This window comes from Furipterus horrens, unplaced genomic scaffold (assembly GCF_987537825.1).
Source record: "Furipterus horrens unplaced genomic scaffold, mFurHor1.1.pri manual_scaffold_7, whole genome shotgun sequence".
NCBI lineage: Eukaryota > Metazoa > Chordata > Mammalia > Chiroptera > Furipteridae > Furipterus > Furipterus horrens.
The window spans coordinates 92,049,034-92,065,079 of NW_028327177.1; the positions used below are offsets into that span (position 1 = coordinate 92,049,034).

The 16,046-nt window shown below is 36.8% G+C and overlaps 1 protein-coding gene across 1 annotated transcript in view; it reads left to right on the forward strand.

Moving 5' to 3' along the window:
- Positions 1 to 16,046, forward strand: part of CFAP20DC (CFAP20 domain containing) — a 254,456-nt gene that overhangs the window by 20,938 nt on the left and 217,472 nt on the right. The gene's annotated exons all lie outside the window — the stretch shown is intronic.

The window sequence follows — 16,046 nt, forward strand, 5'->3', positions numbered from 1 at the left end:
GAGAACTCTTCTTATCACAGGCTAACAAACAAAAATGCCAACTGGGGCAAGATCAGGTGATAGGGAGGGTGTGACACGGGGGTCATACCGTTTTTGGTCAAAAACTCCTGAAGACTCAACACGGTATGGGCAGGTATGCTTGTAAATCACCCATAATGAAATGGACAAATGCACTGATAGAGTCATCAAAAAAAATTCACTGAAGCTGAACACAGCCTCTCACAACAGCGCCAGCTGGTACACTGATACAGGTGGGTTCCTCAAAGACTCACCTAGCAGGGGAAGCCTGTACCACAAGGGGCCCACCCTCCAGAAGATGATTTCAGGTTTTGAGGGGTCTCCCTTAGTATACTGAGCCATATCTAAGCACTTTGTTTTATTTCAGTTTATTCTTAAAACAAGCCTGTACGGTAATCATAATTATTGCCTCTGTTTTACCACTGAGGACACTGAAGTCCAGAAAGGTTAAGGAATTTGCCAGAGATTGTAGACCCTACTACCTCTTAGAGACATATTCAGAATTGTAGTCAAAATCTACACTTGATCTTAGCCAAAAGGCTGAGAATTGATAGTGTAATCTAAATCTAGAATCTAGCTCTGCACCACCATGCCATGCTGCCATACTTGTAAATATTATTTTTCTAACTCTACATAGGTACATATGTAGGAGGGATAGTTTATTTAAATCTTGGTACAAGATGACAGTGCTAAGCCTCCTCCATCTTTTGTAGAAGCTCCCTACAATAGTATTTTCATTAGAGTTAGGAAAGAAAGGTATTTCATTCTGAGATGTCCCTGTTTTTATCTTTACCCTTTAAAAAGAGAAATGCCTGAAAGTTAGGGGAAGAATCTTACCCAGATATTTTTGTTTGTTTGAGCATTATGCTTTGCATCTTGGATGTGACAACACTCATATTATTCTTTATAAAAATAAATGAGAGCTAAGAATTAACTTTACTTCTTCTTTATTGATTCTTTACTTTGGATTATACTAGGCCTTTTTTTTCCTTTAACATCTAAAAATTATATTATTCAAAATCTTGCACCTGTGAGTAAGGGGTTTTCAGAGCTTAATAACCTGGCCAGCAATTATGCAAACATATTTTGCATGTAGAGCAAAGGGAGTGTTTCCTGTACTAACACTTCTCTAGCAATACAGTAATGGAATTCTTCCATATTTCTCTTTTTTGCTGTCAACCCACAGAAGAAAATCCTCTTCCTTGCTTTTTACAAATAAACCCTATATTTTGATTTGCTAATTTCTCAGTAGTAGTTGCAATTTTCATTTCCAAAGTATTTAGTGTGCTTATAGTCACTGTTTGACCTGAAGTTAAATGATTCAATAAACAATAGATTTTAAAGAATTCTTTCATTTTGTGGTCCCTTCTGTACTGCATCATCATGGCTGTGGGAAGCCAGCAGCTCCCCTTTGAGGGTTGGTAGGTGTTTTAGAGCCTGGGGGCGGACATCTGGTACACAGGGGGAATTCCATGAACAGAGCTCTTAGGAAAGAACCAACTGCATCTTGAAATAGAAATCCATTTCACTAAATTTGGTGCTGCCAATCATACTAAATGGCTTTGGACTATTACAATTTTTGAGAGGAATTGTATTTATTTTTCTAAATATTGTTGATCTGCATCAATTCCTTTCTCTATCCTTATTTTGTCCCTGACCTTGGTGAATTATGAGGTTTTATAATGCTAATGCCCTAGAGAATTGACATTATTTTTCTCATTTTCACTCAGCTCACCAGTGCTTTTTCAGCATATGGGATGAATATACTGTGAAAGCCAGTGGTCGGCATCATGCGCTGTTTGGAGAGGTTAGGATTCCCAGCTTGTGGATCCTGGGGAGTATTATTACTATCAAAAGGTTTTACATGTTGAGCCCTTACTTGTTTGGAGTACTACTTGCCTTTGAAATCTGATTAAGGTAAATTCTTAAAAAAAGACCCCCAAAAGGGTCCATAATACTTACAAATTTTAACTGATTTTTTTTTTGTGATCTCTTTATTGCAATATTTTGAATTTGAAGTATAGCTGAGTAAAGTTTAATGATTTTAACCTAGAATTCAACCTAGGATTTATGATGCTCATTCTAGTTTTTGTTTTACCCTTTTACTCTGTCCCCTAGTTATATGCCTTTAGGCCAGATACTTAAATTCTGTCTCAGTTGCCTCTTCAGTAAATGGTATTGTGACCTTTATATTTTTATTTTAATTGCCAAAGGTAATTGGTGATATTAGTTGTTGTTTCTTCCTAAAAATTTTAAGTTTAGATTTGTGTGGCTTTCAGAGCATTTTATCCATTTCTGTAAAATAGAAAATTGAAACATATCTATCCTACAATAGTAAGCTTTCGTATCAAGGTAATTTAATGAAAGTTACTCTTACATCACCTTTTCTGTATTGTTATTAGTGAGTTAGACAAAGAGGTCAGAAGAGAAATTTAATAGAAGTTTCACGTTCTTCTACCCTATTGAATTCTGCTCCTACTGTCCCTTCATCAGTGATGTTGGAGACAGTAGACTCTTTTGAAACTTTAAATCAAGTAAAGTGAATATGGCCTCCCAGCTGCAGACCTGTTCTTTTCACATGTCATCAGTCTCCTTCAGCCACTTTACAGCTACCAGAGTTGAGAGAATACCTAAATTTGGTATCTTTAGATCAGAATAACATTAGTGAGAGCTTTTGAGATTGTGTTCATTTAACCACGCACAGCTCCTTCTGTGGAAAATTTACTTTATCTTTTTGTCATTTTGATGCCTTCCTTTGAAGAAAATAGTGGTTGCGATGTAGCTCTTAAATTATTTATCAAACTAAGCACAAAATATTATATTATCCAAGAAAATAATTTGTCACTGCGTAACTGTATCTCTAAACTATGTGTTTAGAATTGAGTAAAAGTGGCCAATGGTTGCTCTTTTTTAAATAAGAAGTATTGTATACTAAAGTGGCAATGACATTGCAGGGTTCATTAGTATTCTGAATGCATTTCATGGCTAAATCCGACTTCTATTTTTTTCTTTTTTAAAACATCAGTATTTAAATGTTATTATTTTAATTATATCCAATTAAATGTACTTGCATAATCAGAATATTTTGTTACATACTTAGTAAAAAAACACTTTAATATTCTTTTCATACTGACTTTCATAATATATTAAATTTGCATGCCTTAAAATAGGTTTTCTGTGGAAATTTTAGATAACACACATGGTATAAGTATATAAACCAGGTTCAATATTCTTTATTTTAAATAGGTGTTCTTTGAGAAATCTTCTCTTCCTTGTTCTTAGTTCAGTTTATTTTGCTTTTCTAAATTATTTTTAAAATATTCTTTAGGTGACCTTGATACATGTTGAAAGCTAAAATAAAATGCTAGCAAAAGAAAAATCGAACATATGAAAGTATTTAAAAGTGTTCTTTTTTTAAAAATAATTTGTTTGTTTGTTCATTTTATTTTTAGAGAGAGGGGAAAGGAGAAAGAGAAGGAGAGAAACATCACTGTGTGGTTGCCTCTCACTCGCACCCCCAACTGGGGACCTGACATGAAACCTAGTCATGTGCCCTGACTGGGAATCGAACCAGCGACACTTGGCTCGCAGGCCAACGCTCAATCCACTGAGCCACAGCAGCCAGGGCTAAAAGTGTTCTTACTCTGTAAAATTATAATAAGAGGCCATACATTTGTTAAGCACTGTGCAGTTAAATGATTGCCATATGCATTATCGAGGGACAAGTCAGGGTCCTGTGATGGGTTGGATGATAGGCCTGGGAGTCATTGGCTCTGCCATGTGTTAGCTTGATGACCCTGGGCAAGCTGCTGAACTCTCTGTGTGTCACAGCCTTATCTGTACAATGGGCATGATATTTATACCTATTTATTGAGTAAGTATAATGATTACTTTGGATAATACCAACTAGCTACTGTACAGTAAATATTAATTTATAATTTTTACACCCCTAAATATAGATAAGAATGCAGGGATATTTAATTTTTAAGTTGTTCTGAAACATTTTATCACTTAAACATTTTATCTTATTATTTATGTAGCTCTACAACCATCTCTTTACCCCAACTAGACCAGGAGAACTTGAGAGTCCAATCCATTTGGATCCTGATAAGGTTATCATTGACTTTTGAATTTCTAAGCTCCATTTGTAGAAGATACAGTATTCCCTCACTTATCATCAGTATTACATTCTAGACACCCCTGCAATAGGTGAAAATCCGCAAAGTAGGAACCTTACATTTATTTAGTATTTTTATATATTTTAAGGCTTTATAAACCCTTCCCACACACTTATAAACCATTTCCAGTCCCTTATTAACCTTTCCACACTTTTATAAACACTACTTATGTTCTTAAACATATTCTACACTCTTAAACCTAACTAACTTTAACAACATACGTATACAGTACCGCGAAATCCCGCGATATAGCGAAAAATCTGTGATAAATAATAAAATATAATATTTTTAAAAATCCCGTGATATAGTGAGGCCGCAATAAGTGAACCGCAATATAGAGAGGGACTACTGTATTGCCCAGATGTTACAGTAGGCACAGCAGAGCTAACTGGGCTTCAGGTTGTTTACAGAGACCCAACGTAGTAGCTGGCACATAGCACATGATCAGTAATTTCTAATTTCAGCGATTTCTAATTCCTTGTATTATTAGATTCCTTTAAGTCAATTTCAGTTTGTGGTGTAGTGTGCTTCTTTTGCAGGAAGAAATGAAAATATGGGTGATTTAAAATTGGTAGCATGGTGATACATTCAGAATTTCCATTCATAGAAATTAAGTTTTTGAGCTAGCTGGAAAGAGCATTTAAAATTATCTAATCCACTGGTTTTTATGCAGTACTGAGTCACATCTGTTACTTCATACAGAATAGTCCCTCCTCCCTTTTTTCAATCTAATAGGCATTTTGGAATGAAAACATTTATATGTTTTATATGAACAGAGGATGACATTGCTCCCTCAAAAGGTTGAAATTCATTGATATGGTTTAACCTTCTTTTAAAAACTGGGAAGTATTACATAGTCAAATAAAGCTGACATTGCAGATTGCAACTACATTTAAGTTCTCTGTTGCCAGGAACTCTTAACACCTGCTTTTATTTTTGAAATGATCAGTATAAGTTTTAGCTTTTAGTCTTAGGCAGCCTAGGTCCATGGGAAAGCCATCAGATTTGCTGCAGCGCAAGCTTCTTCATCCAAATGTCCCACAAAGTTGGTGGTCACTGGGCACCACAGGCCTTTCTGGATGTGATCTCAGATATCTCTCCCTCCATAACTCTCATTCCACTTCTCCCCTTGCCATAGACACCTGGGTTGTTCAGCACCCTAGAGGCTCTTAGGCCATTGTCTTAAATTTTCATCCAGCCTAATCTCATCTCTCCACCATTTGAAACCCTAGTCATTCTTTAAGGTCAAACTCAAATGTGCATCCTCATGAGTCCTCCCCATGTCATCCAGTTGCAGTAAGATTCTCCTAAGCATTCCCATACTTGTGTACATAAGGATATCATATTCATCATTGTAATCCCCACAGCACTTAGAAGAATTCTGTGTGCATCGTGGCTCCTCAAGAATGCTGTTGTATTATACTGAAATATGTTGATACACTGTCAGAGTGGTTCTTTGTTTAGAAAAAGATAGGACAAAAAACAAGAATGAGTGAAGAGCAGGTGAACAGGATTAGGAAAGTATCCAGCTTTTCTTAATCCACAGTTTCTGGACAACTAGTACCTGAGCCCTAATTTAACCTTTTATTTGACTGGCCAAGTATTAAGAGCATTTCTTTTAGCCACACCTCTAGTGGCAGGGTGGCATCTATTTCAAAGAACAAGGGAAGGCAGAACTTAGGTAAGGAGAAATAAAGTCTCTTTAGTTTCTCAAAATAGTTATGTGGAAAGGAGTATATGCAAGTAAATGTTTTGAGACTGGACTAAAGCTAAGGAACACCATACATGGTTCTTAGATGAACACTGATTATAAGCCCATGCTAAAACTCCCAAAGAACTTTAATTAAAACCAAGCACTCTGCCCTTTTTTATTGAAACATATTGCATGTATTTCATATTTTAAAAACTATTAAAGTAAACTATTTGAAACTATGACAGTGATCTGAAATTTTCAGTATAGTTGGAGGTTGGTTGCATTTGTTAGCAGTAAACAGGAACAGCTATTCTCTTTCACATATATAGGTATTACCATTCTTTTTAAGGTTAAATTCCATTGATATAACTTAGAAAATAAAATATAGCTTAGTATTATTTAAAGTCATTATGATATTGATATGCCATAAACATAGTGATTCATAATAAATACAAATTCACTATATTTTAGAAATTGATGTGTTAGCATAAACTTTTAAAATTGGGCTGCTGCTCAATTTTCTATTACTATAGGGAATCTACAATTCTTCTCCAATTCCCTATTTTTTACATAAACAAACAAAAACAAAAACAAAAAAAATCCTGAGACCCAGAAAAGGGCTTTGACATTCCTCAGGACACAAAGATTCTTAGGTGCAAAGCAGAAGACTAAAATCCAGAGCTCCTGACCTGCAGCATCTTTTTTTGCTATCTTCACCTCTTTTAGTACTTGAACTGGAAAAAGGTGAAGTTGCAGTATAATTTTATAATCATGGTTTCTGACACTTTTTAAGGTGAGGTTGTTTCTGTAAGTGCTTTGGACTCTCAGCTACAGAATGTTAATTCTATCACCATATCCAGATTTTTATTCCCCACCACCACCCCTGCCCTCTAATAATTACCAGAAATAAGTTAAATATTGGAGGTCAGGATTAGTGAGGTAAAACACAACAACTGTTTCTTAAAAGGATTGTTTGGTTGTTAGGGACCAAAATCTATTTAAATTATCCCAAGTAAAAAAGATAAGTACGTTTTAGAAGAACATGAAGAAATCTTATGGAACCCAAGTGCAGAAGTTGATACAGGACTCTTGAGGGGTGACAGTTGTCAGCAGCTTCTCTATGATGGCTACTCTCATCTCTCATTCTGTTTGTAAGGTTCCTCTGTTCTTCTGTTTGATCCTATAGATTGGCTTTCTCTGACTGCTTGTCATTGTGCACATGGGCAAATATGGCTGCCACATCCCCCTATGACCCTAAAACTCCAATACTTATCACTATCTGACCAGGTTCATTCTGTGTATCTTCCAGTTCAAAGATTTGAAAGAGTAGTCAGGATTGGTCCTTGGCTTAGTATTGCCTTTAAGTCAACTGTGCTATTTTGGCTTCAGAGCTTATAAACTGGAGCAGGTTCCCTGAGAAAAGGCTGTTGGCAGGACAAGCAGATGGACTGATAACCCATTGCACTACTCTTTGAGTATAGACATTTATCACCTGCCAGTGACCTCTAAAAGTATTTTTGAACCCCTCTTGTGGCATTCATGTGTAAATAGTGGCCAGATTTTTTATTATGGTCAGATTTACTTTGATACCACTCTTGTCCCAGTTCAGATACTTTACCTGAAATCCTAAGGTTTTCTCAATGGTACTGTATAAACTTAGTAAATCAAGATAGGCCCTGCTTTGTGCAGTCACTCAAGGACTAAGCCACAGTTCTTGCAGTGCTTTTCTAGCTAAATAATAACTGATTAGTTTAGTTAGGTTTATTGAACAGTTAGGTATATTGAACATCTACAATATGTTAGGCTCATTCCATACTGCATTTGCCAGGGTTGCTAAGATGGCTTACAGCAACTTCATATATTTCTGTCTCACATTACTTGAGTACTGTGTTAGCTATACGTCAACTCTCTGTTGGTTCTGTGTCATCTCATTCCAGAACCTGTATTGAACATACATGCCCTACCTGGGATATGCTGTTCTTGAGGCAAGCGCAGAAGAGCAAGAGCCTGAGTAGAACCACACAGTCGAATTTAAAGTTTCTCCTCAGATATGTGTGATATATATCAGTCACTCTACTTACATCCATTGGCCAATGCAAATTATATGACCAAGCCTATAATTAATGGAGCAGTCACATATAAATCTCCTACATAAAACAGGGTTAGTGAATGACTGTCAACGCTGATAATATACACAAACACATGCACATTATCTCAGTGATCACAGCACTCTTAAAATGTGTAAATCACCATTATATAATTCATTACTTTAACAATTATATATTGAGCACCTACCATGTCCTAGACACTACACTGTTGAATTAATAAGGGTCAAGTGAGTACCTTCGCTATCCTATCTCATGAATTTTAACAATATGGGTTTATTTTATTTAAAAGTTGTCATTCTTGGGTATGCTTATGCTTTCTTTCTTGTAAAACAGCAGTTCTCAAATTCTTTGGTCTTAGGACCCCTTTATACTCTTAAAATTTATTGAATATCCCAAAGAGCTTTATTTTATGTGGATTGTATTTGTCAGTAGTTACCATATTAGATATTAAAACTGAGTAATTTAAAAGATATTTATTATTTAGAAATAATAGCTCCATTACATATTAGCATAAATAAGTAAATATAGGATAAAATATCTATATTTCTCAAAGCAAAAATAAAATTAGCAAAGAGTGCTATTGTTTTACATTGTTGAAAGTCTCTTTAGTATCTGGCTAAGTAGAAGACAGGTGCATCCTCATGTCCGCTTCTTGTAGTCAGTCTCTTGTGATATAATACATCATGTCACCTCTGGAAAATTCCACTCTATACTTGTGAAAGGATGGGGTGAAAAGACAAATAACATCTTTGTCTTGGTCTGAAAACAGTTTTGACCTCACAGAGTCCCTGAAAAGGTCATGGGGATCCTCAAGGATTCCAAACCACCCTTAGAAAACTAAGGTCCCTTAACCACACTTTGAAAACTGCTGTTCTAAAGTATGTTCTGAAAGCAAATATATGACATCTTCACTTAGTGCATTTTCCTGGAGTGTTACTTTTTTGTTAACCTGTTTTATAACTTTATTAGTTAGGCTAACCTGCTGAAAGAGATAATTCCCAAATCTCAGTGGCTTAACACTGTGTATGTTCATTTCTTATACATATCACAGTCCAGCACAGGTCAGTGTAGGGGCTCTGTCCCCCACAGTCATTTAGGGACCTAGGCTCCTTCCATCTTCCTTCTGAGCCTTGGAGTCCTGTGCTGTATCCTGCATGTCTACCTGGTCTATCTACCTGGTCAGCAGGAAGAAAGAGCCTGGAGAATCACTTTGGAGGATATTTAAGATCACATTCCTCTAGCCAGAACTCCTATACCACACGTAACAGCATTGGAGGCTGGTGAATGTGGTTTGGATGTGTGTCCAAAAGAAAAAGAAACAACAGAATTTGGCCAAGATGAATAATCTTCTACCAGAATAATCAACTAATTTTCTGATAAGTTAAAAGAAAACTTCATGATTTGTTGTTAGCCTTTTTTTTTTTTTTTTGCCGTTATGAAACTTGAGTGGTACACAGTACAAAACAGTGGTACCTCATGCTTTGAGAAAAGTTGTGGGACGTGCAATGCAACTTAAAATTAATTTAAAAATATTTTTAAGTTTTTATTTTAAATAATTTCAAACTTAAAAGTTGCAAAAAATAGTACAAAGAACTGTCATAAACCTTTTACCCAAATTTACCCATTAACATTTTGCCAAATTTGCTTTTACTGTTTTTCTATGTATACACATATGTATGTGTACATACCCATTTTCTCCCAGACTATTAGAATAAGTTTCATGCTTCATATCCTTTTACTGAATGTATCTACTAAAACCAAATTCACTCCCTTACATAGCCACAGTAAAATTTTCAAAATCAGGACATTCAAAATTGATGTGATACTATTATCTATGGTATAGACCTGCTGTCCTTTGTAACCATTATGTTTTTGGTCTAGGATTACATTTTGCATTTAGTTTTCATGTGTCTTTAGTTTGCATTAATTTGGAATCATTTCTCAGTCTTTCTATGCCTTTCACATAAATGACATTTCTGAAAAGTATAGGCTAGTTACTTTGTAGCATGCCCCTTAATTGAGTTTCTCTGATATTTTCCTTATTAGATTCAGGTTATACATTTTTGGCAAAAATAGTATGAAAGAGATGTTGTGTCCTTCTCAGTGCATTTTAATCAGGAGGCACATGTTGTCAGTATGTTCTGTTGTTGGTGATGCTAACTTTGATCACTTGGTCAAAGTAGTATCTGCCAGGGTTCCTCATGGTTAAGTTACTATTTTTCTCTTTAAAATTAAGTTATTTGTGGGGACATACTTTGATAGTGTAAATATCTTGGTTTTCATCAAGCTTTTATTTACTAGTTTAGCATGATAATTCTTGCATAAACCAATTTTTACTACAATGGTTGCAAAATAAAGTGAATTTTAAAGTTACTTACTAATTACACATGTAAGAAACAAGTGTAGACATTTGTTGGTTCTCTGCCTAGCATACTTTGCCACCTTTTTCTCTTCCTGAAAATTTCTCCTCCTGCCTAATGACAGCCTGTGTACTTCTAGTAAAAGTGATCACAACATAGTCCCTGGCATGGGCTTTGATTGGTAGGTCAATTAGCACATTCCATCCGTTTAGCTACATTTATTCTTTTACGAGTGGGAATCTGAGCTACTCTGGCCCAATCAGAGTGTTTGGGATGCTGCACTAGAAGTTTTGTTTCCACCTGGCACTCGTCCTGTGACCATGAGGATAAAGCTGACTCAGGCGGCAGACGGGGAGAAATAGAAAGAAAGTGGGTCATTGATGACTATTTTAAGCTGTTAAGTCATTTGACTATGAAGCCTGTCCTCCTTCTGTAGTTTCTAATTATGTAAGCTAATACATTCCATTTATTAAGTGAGCTAGCTTGAGTTGGACTTTCTGTTAACTTTTGACATTGAGAGACCTAACTGAAATTTCTGGTAACAAATAAGTAGTAATAGCTGTTTTACCTGATATTTTTCTAAATGTTAAGAATGATGTGTGTGTAAAACTTTTTCAACACCAAACAAAAAGAAATGGGTATGGTTGTTTTTGTTTGTTTTCTCACCAGCTTGGTGATAGCACCCTGGCTTAGACTACTAAAGATTAAAGAATTGGTAATGTATATCCCATGTGCCAAAAGGCACATGAGCTCATTTACAGTAGTATAGTTGTTATGACTGTGGAGAGGGGCTATTTGGACTCTTTTTAGTTAACCAAACCCACCTGAGTGACTTAAAATGCACCATGGGCATCAAACGTTAGTACGTTGGGGTGTCATATGAAGCCTAAGGAAAGTAAACCAGCTGGGTGTGGAAGCCAGGACTGGAAAACCTTAAGCACACACTCCTTCATCTCAGCTTTTTCTGTTTCTGCTTCATTTCCAGCCCTATCAGGCAATTTCAAAGTACCTAGAGAGAGAATATGATTGAGTCAGTTTGGGTCAGGCATTCACTCCTGTTCAGTTCAGTTGTGTTCATTGGTACAAAAATGGTTTCAGAAGACCTGGCCCTGAGGGTACAAAGATTCCAGAAGTGTTTTAGAGACCTGAGCACTGGCTATTGGAGAAACATTTGTGGGTGACACAGCCAGCTCAGTGCATAATCGTAAGCAGGAAAATGGTCTGTGATGCCTCTCTCCCCTCCCAGGACTCCTGCCCCTCATTGTTAGCCTACATTTCTCTCATTTGAATTCTTGCTGAGATGCTCACTAATACAATCTTAAGGTTTGGTTTGTAATAATTTCCTGGAAGTTTTTTTATTTTACTAAGGCAGTGGTTTACATCAGTAGCATCAATACTCTGAGAATTTGTTAGAATTGCAAATTCTGGGGTCCCCACTCCTGAAGTACAGAAAGAGAAACTGGAGGCAGGGCCCAGCAATTCCTGTTTTAACAAGTCCTCCACATGATGCTGATGCACTTGAATTTTGAAGACCTCTGCCTTGGGGAAATCCTGAAAACCCACAGGGTGGCCAGAACCCAGGATCTTCTTCCTGTCATTTGTTCCCAGCTGGACACATTGGTACTGCCCAAATATAGAAACGTGGCCAAGTTGCCTTACCTAATGCTTCAAAAAGGAATCCTACTCTCTGGCCTTTAAAGAATAAAAGGGACTCCAACAGCAGAAAGGTTGCTGTCCCAAGCTCTAGAGCCTCTATTTCTTCAGTTTAGCCCTAAGAGGCCACCATGTGTCTAGCATTTCTTGGACATTTTTCTGCCTGTGTGCAGAAGTTTGAGTATCTCCTGTTCCTTCTTTACCTCCCTACTCTTCTTCTCTTTCCTCTTCCCCTTCCTTTTTTTCACCTTCTTTTTCCTCTCCCCCTTTCTTTATTCTTACTCTTTGCCTCCTACTTCTTTTTATTTTAATTTTTCCTTCTTCGTTCTCTTTCCCATTTCTTATAATTCTCCACCAGTTCCTCCTCTTCCTCCTCCCACCTCTCATAGTAGGAGTAAACTTACTCATGATGAGAAGGTGAATGCCTGAGGAAGTGGTAAATACCATTTCTATAGTCCTAGTTGCTATCCATACACATCCTTAGACACCAGGGCACCTTCAGGATTATCCAGGGTCGGAGCAAAACCTCAGTCTCCTCACAGTCCCCTCAGCCTTCTAGCCCACCCCAACACTGACCCCAGGAATGATCTCAAACTGTTGTATGCTGGTAAATATTTACCAGTTAGCTCTGTATGCTGGTTAAGTATTTACCACTTAGCTCTGGGGTGGAGGGTAGGATATTGAGAAGCCCTGATATTTAGAGTTTGTTATTTCCTGTGGTGTAATGGACACCTTTAAGCGACCAGCCTGACATCACTAAATAAGGAGCTGGGAAGAGATGCTCATAGTAGACTCTCAATAACCAATCAAACCTGTTCATCACACAAATGGAGGGCCTCACCAGCTGTGGTCCATATGCAGTACTCCTGCCTTCCTTCATTAATGCAGATGTTTGAATATTTGGATGTTTGGATGTTTGGGTGTTAACCACTAATGAGTGAATTACTGTAATTTGAAACATAAGATACTTGTTCATGCCTTAACAGATTTTTTTTTTAAGGACAGACATTGGAATAATTAAAAACAACAGTATATAAATGCCACAGTACCTTTTCGTTTGATTCAGTAAAATTCAACTGCAAATACTGCCCTCCCCCCCCAAAAAATTGCAGTCCTTTCAATGATTTGTAAACCCTTTTACTTGTAAGTCTGAACTCAATCAAAATATCACAATAAATTGACAGCACTTTTGGATTATACATATAATAAAGAATCAGTAAATATTCAGTTAAAATGTAGAATATCATCCAGTCACCCTATCTTTTTTATTTGTATTCTACAGCATCTCTGGTGGATTTTTATTATTTTTAAGTAGCTTCACATTACGTTTTATGATACATTTCTTCCTGCAACAGTTTTGCATACAGTTGGAAATGTTGGGAATCTAGTTTAGGGCTGATCTTATTATTATTTTTTTATTCTGTTATGTGATTGATCTGGTCAGTGAACAAGGAATTCTTCGAGGCCATCCATCACTCCAGTCAGCAGCTGAGCTAAACCTTCTAACTCACTGCTTCCAGTCAGTCATGCAAGATTCGGGTTATAAATATTGAATGTGCAAACAACTGTTTAAATCAGCTGTCCTATCTATTTTATGCTATTTCAGTAGAAAAGCAAGCTGATATATTGTTTAGTGGCAAGAAAGAGAAGACAGTGAATTTAGGATTATCCTTTCATACGTTATTGAATTAATCCTGTTGGCAAATATTTAAAAGAATTAGATCAAATTAATTCCTGTTCCCTTAAGTTAAATTAGAAGTAAGGCAACTGAGCATGTAATTTGTGTAGCTTTTTTTGGGTTTTATATTCAAATAGTAGCAAAACTGTTAGTAATTATAAATGTAGCCATCTGTCATAAAAGTAATAGTCAATTGTTAAATGCTTAGTTCTGTGAATTTTGTTACCTCTTTGCAGTAACAAAATAGGTTAATATTTGGAAAATATTTGGGCAGGAAGGAAAGTAGCAACTGGTTTATCCTACCATTTCTGAGCATCTAGAATATTGAACATCTGCAGGTGTTTGTTCTTCTGCTACTTGGATTTGTAACAAGTGTGCCTGTTTTCACTGGTGTTGGTATATGCACAATAAAATGCCAACCAACCATTTGTCATGACTCCTAGGAGCCATTTGGCATAAAATTTAGGTAACATTCCAAAATTGCTATCTGTGTTTTAAGTTCACTCTTCAAATTATATTATGCTGGGAACGTCCTTTCAAGTAGAAGACATGTATCACATATGAACTGCTTACCAAAGAGAAAATTGTCTCACTTAAAGGCATACAAGGTGTTAGCAGCATGTGTCTCTTAGCAGTTGGAGTGCAACCTGACAGAAAGTTGAGCAATAATTTGTTACTTTTATTTTCATTTCTTTTTTAAGTATATTTTATTGATTGTGTTGTTACACTAGTCCCAATTTCTTTTCCCTTTGCTCCCCTCTGCCCAGTACCCCCCTTCCCTCCAGCAGTCCCACCCTCCTTAGTTCATGACCATGGGTCATGCATATAAGTTTTTTTGGCTTCACCCTTCATGATATGATTCTTAACTTCCCCGTGTCTGTTTTGCACCAACCAATTATACTTCTTAATCCCTGCACCATTTCCTCATTTCTCCCCTCTCTCCCTCCCAGCTGATAGCCCTCCAAATAATCCCCATATCTATGATTCTCTTCCTATTCTGGTTTGCTTAGCTGGATTTGTTTTTATTTTTTAGATTCAGTTGATAGTTGTGAGTTTGTTTTCATTTTAATATTCACAGTTTTGATCTTCTTTTTCTTAAATAAGTCTCTTTAACATTTCATATAATAATGACTTGGTGATGATGAACTCCTTTAGCTTTACCTTGTTTGGGAAACATTTTATCTGCCCTTCCATTCTAAATGATAGCTTTGCTGGAAGAGTAATCTTGGTGGTAGGTCCTTGCTTTTCATCACATTGAATACTTCTTGCCAGTCCCTTCTTGCTTGCAAAGTTTCTTTTGAGAAATCAGCTGATAGTCTTATAGGCACCCCTTTGTAGATAACTCTCTGCTTTTCTCTTGCTGCTTTTAATATTCTCTCTTTATCTTGAACCTTTGGCATTTTAATGACGATGTGTCTTGGTGTGGTCCTGTTTGGATCTAGCTTGTTTGGAACTCTCATTGCTTCCTGGACTTATATGTTTATTTCCTTCACCAAATTTGGGACGTTTTCTTTCATTATTTTTTCACATAAGTTTTTAATTTCTTGCTCTTTCTCTTCTCCTTCTGGCACCCATATGATTAGGATGTTGGCACTGTTAAAGTTGTCCCAGAGATTCCTAAGTCTCTCCTTGTTTTTTTTCTTTTTTCAATTCTTGTTTCCTCATTCTGTACTGGTTGACTGTTTATTTCTTCCTTATGTTCCAAATCATTAATTTGGACCCCAGTTTCCTTCCATTCACCCTTGGTTTTGTGTGGATTTTCCTTCATTTTATTTAGCATAGCCTTTACTTCTTCCCTTATGCATTTGCCATACTTAAGCATATCTGTCAAGCCTGTGAGCATCTTTATCACCAGTGTTTTGAACTCTACATCTGTTAGGTTGTCTATAACCTCGTCTGTTAGGTTGGCTTCTCCTCATTGCTTAGTTCTCCCACTGGAACCTTGATTCATTCTGTCTTTTGGGCTATACTTCTCTGTCTCCTCATCTTGACAGGCGCCTGTGTTTGTTTGCCTCTGTGTGTTAGGTAGAGCTGTCATACCTGTTATGTTGTAAGGAGTGAAGCCTTAGGTATTCATCAATATGGGCAACTCGTTTCAGCACGTTGTGGTGCTGTATGTGGGGGAGAAGAGGGAACAATGCCACTTGCTCAGCACTCACCCCTTTTCCAGGCATCTCTCCCACTTCTGTATGGGACTGGCACCTCTCTAGCTGTTTCCCTGGCCTTCATTCCCATAGCGGGTGGGTCTGCAGACGTACTAGGACCGTGGGGGCTCTTTTAACAAGCCAACTCTGCTGAGAGATTGGCAGTTTCTTCCTCTGCCCCAACACCCACTGGTTTGCACTGTCAGAAGCAATG